The sequence below is a fragment of the Prunus avium genome, chromosome 2, assembly GCF_965620075.1.
Source record: "Prunus avium chromosome 2, drPruAviu1.hap1.1, whole genome shotgun sequence".
Taxonomy (NCBI): domain Eukaryota; kingdom Viridiplantae; phylum Streptophyta; class Magnoliopsida; order Rosales; family Rosaceae; genus Prunus; species Prunus avium.
Window position 1 is genome coordinate 7,364,018 of NC_142285.1, and position 5,269 is coordinate 7,369,286.

Genomic DNA, 5,269 nt, shown 5'->3' on the forward strand with positions numbered 1-5,269 from the left:
TGAAATTATAAAAATACCCAACACCCAAAACACTTTATAAACATACCCAAAACTCATCATTACACACACTCAAAACCCATTTATAAACATACCCAAAACCCATCATTACACACATACCCAAAACCCATTTTGGGTATGTTTCTATGTTTAAATAGTGCTTGGGTATTTTTATAAATACATGTCTAGGATTATGTATTTTTATAAATATCTATTTTAAAAATCTGATTCTCCTTCTCTCTCCCCTCTCACGATCTCTCCCTTCCTCTCTCTGTGAAACAGAACAGACCCCCCCTCCCCTTATGATGGCAGCGACTTCTTTCCTCCACCGCCACCACCACACGCTGCCACTTGGGGCGGCACCGGTCCCAAAAGGACCACCACCCTTCCTTCTTCCAGTTCCGGCCCATCGTCGACCCGATCCGCCGTCGTGGTCGCCGGAAACAGCCACGAAACTGGCGGTTTTGGACAGATTTTTGTTGAACTTTCGGCCGCTCGTTCTCCCACTTCCGGCCACCAAATCTTGCGATCCAGGTATGGATCTTGAACCTCTCGAACTGTTCTAGCTGCTGGTTGTGTTAGGTTTGGGAAATTTCTGCGTTGTGGTAGTTAATTAAGTGATAGAAAAATCTGCCGGTTTCGACCTCCATTTTCAGCCACTTCCGGCCACTTTTTGGCCATAGCCCAAGAACAAAAGTGACTCCAAATTAGGTGTTTTACCTAGGGTAGGAGTTTGGAGCCAAGATTCTAAGATTTTCCGACGAAGCGACATCGCTTTAGACACCCACGCGCTGCCAGCGCGTGTGGCGGCGCGTGGGCACTGTAGCAGAGGGACATTATGTCCCAATGCGATCCCCTGGTCGTCACGAGCGCGTAGGATTTTACGGATCTCATTTTGGATACCGTATGAGTCTCGAACGGATATCTCCTATTACGCGTTATCCGGGTTCGACAGGTTTGGACCATTGGATGGTCTTGAATTTATTATATGTTAACCTGGGCATCCTTAGGATTGTGTAGGATTCGACGGATCGTGAAACGGTGTCCCGGATACTCCGAAAATGCCAACCCTAGGGCTAGGATTTCAGTAACCGTCCAATCGTGTGATCGTGAGCGATCCGGCCGTCCGATCTGGACCAAACTTGCAGAACGGGTGTCCGAAGCCTGGTAGTACACATAGGAACTTTTGGATCGGAGTTTGGAGGTCGTGGGCCCCGCGGGCCCGATTGACTAAGTTTGGACAGTTTGATTCTCGGTTGACCATGAGTCTTCCGAGGTTGTTTTACCCCTCGAAAAGTATTAGGATAACCTTGCGAGAGAGTCTAGGGTCTCGGTTTTGAATATTAGTATTTAAGTGGACGTTTGTCTTCAAGAGTGTTTAGTTTTTCTTTATGGAATTCTTGGATATTATTTGATAATGGAAATTATGAAATGGATAAGTATGGGATACTCGATTTGTAGGGTTGTGAAAGTGAGTCTTGGGACTCGGTTATGATTATTAGGAAGTGAATGGGCATTGTTTTCAAATAAATGGCAGGGTTTTGAGATGGAAATGTTATGCATATGAATGTAATGGTTTATTGAAATGCACTTTATAATTAATAGTTGAAATTATTATTTTGTAAAGTATTTGTGATATATGTGAGATTAGAATGTTAGTTTGAGTGCTATTAGCACTACCTTAGGTACCTCCCGGGATATAGATTATGCTTGAGAGTTTATTGTCTATACTAGGTAAATTAGGAAGAATTAAATTAAGGGAGGGATTATTATCTATAAAATATTTATATAAGGGTTATGAACTCCACCATCATATGTACCTCCCCTTGGATGATGACACTTGGATAAAGTGGAAACGGATTTTTGGAAACAGTGGATATGGACACTGGGATACATGGAAATGGATGTATGGAAATTGTGGATATGGTCTGGATATGACGGAACCCGGGGCATACCTTAACGGGGTGTCGCTGTAGACCCTTAATTGGGTAGTCTGCGCGCGTAGGGCTGTTTTCAGGCGTACGGGTCTTGATTCTTCGTCCGTACGTGCTGGCTGAGAGTTAGTCCCCCGGTTGGACGGCTCGTCCCTAGCCACATGGATGTTTTGAGGCCGGATAAGTGTGAGCTAGTCAACAATCCCCAGTTGGATTGTTTTCCCCAGTACATGATGTGCACCATCATATCTACCTCCCCTTGGATACTGATACATGGACAGAGTGGATATGGTTTGGATATGACGGAACCCGGGGCATACCTTAACGGGGTGTTGCTGTAGACCCTTAATTGGGTAGTCTGCGCTCGTATGACTGTTTTCAGGCTTACGGGTCTTGATTCTTCGTCCGTACGTGCTGGCTGAGAGTTAGTCCCCCGGTTGGACGGCTCATCCCTAGCCACGTGGACGTTTGAGGGCCGGATAAGTGTGCGCTAGTCAACAATCCCCTGTTGGATTGTTTCCCCTGGTACATGATGATGGTGAGAGGTGGGCGTTATTATATTACATATATGTATTTGTGGTTTTGATTCTGGATTTGAGATTCGTGAGTTTGTACTTTGTGAGTACCCTGTACTTGTATGAACGTATAAGCCTTGGATTTGGGAAGTGTTGTACGGCAACATACGCCTTGGATAGGGTATGGTTGCGGGATTGAATGAATATAAATGGAAGAAATTGATGATGTGTTTGATGTACATACGCCTTGGATAGGGTATGGTTACGGGATTGAACTGATATAAAGGGAGAGTTTGAGAATGTGTTCATTGTGTTTTTGTCGGATTCGGAATTTGTGTTAGAGCTGAAATGTATAGCTGGTTTTGTGGTAAATGATTGTTTATTTTCGGAGTTGTGACCGTTGATATGAGAACCACGTGTGGCTTGATCCCTTGTCCAAGGGTACGTAGGCAGCCTGGGGTCTCACCTAGGTGCAGCCGCGGAATGTTATTGTGTTTAAAAGGTTTGATCGATTCTGAGTATTTGATTGGTTTCTGATGTGGTTATAGGATTGGAATCCGGTTTGATGTTTTCGGTGGTATTTGTAATGTTGTTTGAGATCATTAATTGTTTGGTGTATGCATTGTTCGACTAAGGAGTATTGCTGGTTTTGTTTTCGAACCATTTGAGGGCCGGAGGCCTATGTATGTATTTGCATGTTGATAACTTGTGCGTGCTGCTAGTTGTGATTTAAACTGTGATTCTTTTTCAGGTTGAAAATTTGGGGAAAAGCCAAATTTACAGGGGAAACTGTCGAAATTTTCGCAGGATTCGTCTCGAGTTCCGAGGAATTTGGGGCGGGTCCTGTCACAAATAAACTAAAAAATAGCTATTAAATTGAAAAAATTGACAGCTGTCGATTTTTGGGTGTGTTTATAGTTTTTAAATGGTATAGTGTTTCTTTATAAGATTATGTGTAAGATTGGTTATATAACTAAATTTGTATAATAAATATGGACACGTGGAAACCGAAAATTTTATCCGAAAATCTTATCAAAATTAATCTTATAAGTATAAATAATAAAATAAATTTGTTGTGAATAGTAATTGCCCTTTGCCATGTTAAAGCGTGGAAAAACAACAACAAAATTGCTAGGGCAGACACTATTCACATGAATAGTACCAGTCCTTGCCTCCCCTTCCCTTTTGCCATGACAAATGCTCTAAGGAGTCAACACTGGAGCATATAGTATTTGTGGAAGACATCAATATATAATTTGAACATAATTAATTAAAATCTTAGAGCAAAACAAAATTCTAGCCTGAGTACATATTTGAGTACATATTGCTAGCTAGTAACATAAGTTTTACAGGCCTGAGTACATATTGCTAGCTAGTTGATTATTTGAGACAATAGAAATAAAAAATAATAATTAAAATCTTCTGGTAAAATCTTTAACTTTATCACAATAGCACTTGATTCACTAAATTGTCTAAGTTTGTGGATGAAGAACCATGTGGACCAGTAGCTTCTTCTGCACGTTTCTTCCACTCCATGACCTTATTTTTCATCTTCTTACCCTTCTCACCCTCCATTAACTCTTTGACAAGCTTCTCTACCTCATCCCTCTTCACATCATTAGTAATCTCCATGCCAATGCCCCATTCATTGCAAGTATAGCGACAATCCATTTGCTGGTCTGCGAAGAATGGCCAACAGAGCATAGGAACTCCTGCAGTAAGGCTCTCAACCGTTGAATTCCAACCGCTGTGCGTTAAAAATCCTCCAACTGATGGGTGGTTAAGGACTTGCTCTTGTGGTCACCACCCAGCTATTAGACTTCTTTCCTTAGTTTCAGCCACAAACTCTGGCGGCAAAATAGCGGATTCTCCAATAACTAGATCAAGTCTAATTACCCAAAAGAATGGACGCTTGCTATTTGCAAGTCCCCACCCAAACTCTACAAGCCGTTCTGGTGTCATGACTGCTATACTGCTGAAATTCACATAGACAACTGAGTTTGGTGCCTTGGTGTTTAGCCACTCGAGGCATTCGGTTTCTTCTTTCCATAGACTGTATCCCATTTTCAAAGGGTGTTCTGGTATGTGATTGAGATGCAATTGAAGAGGGCCAACGGTGTACACACGGGGAAGCATAGATGAGAGAGCATCCAAAACATCTGACTCCAAGGCATCAAAAGTATGAAGAACAACTGCTGAAGCTTCATGAGCTCTATCGGTTGCTTCCATGATGAAGTTAAACATGACATCATCCGGATTTGTGGTTTGCAAGAAGGTCGGGACATCACTCAACCGGATATCTCTCATTCCCGGGATCCAATCTATTACGGTGTCCAGATAGCCATTTGTGAAACAGCTCTCATCTGCAATAGACAAATGAAATTCAATTGAGGAAACATTTCATTTGCATGTTTAGAAACAGGCAGTTAAGAGTTAACCATAAGTTAAACAACAATTACTTCAATTAATAGTTTATATATTTCACCTTTGAGTGGAGCAAGTCCTTTTTCGACTACAGCGCGAAGTTGTTTAAATCCCATGAAGCTGCAGGCAGCTATAGTGTAGAACAGCACTATCGGGGCTCCAATTTCTTCAGCTGCTGTGATTGTGAACGTGGACATGAAACCATCTGAAACTATGCAAGTCACTGGAGGATTGCTGGATGTTTCTATGGCATCATTGTTGAGTTTTAAAAGGAGGGCATGTGATGTAGAACAGATGGCAGATTTTATCGTGGCAGGTTTTATCGGGGTTGAGCAAGGAAAAGGACGTGGTGGGAATTTGCAGAATTGTCGTCCGAGCTCCGATTAGGGCGCAAAATAC

The 5,269-nt window shown here is 42.2% G+C and overlaps 1 pseudogene; it reads right to left on the reverse strand.

Moving 5' to 3' along the window:
• Positions 1-3,889: 3,889 nt before the first annotated feature.
• On the reverse strand, positions 3,890-4,408 carry LOC148296377 ((R)-mandelonitrile beta-glucosyltransferase pseudogene; annotated as a pseudogene).
• Positions 4,409-5,269: the final 861 nt, after the last annotated feature.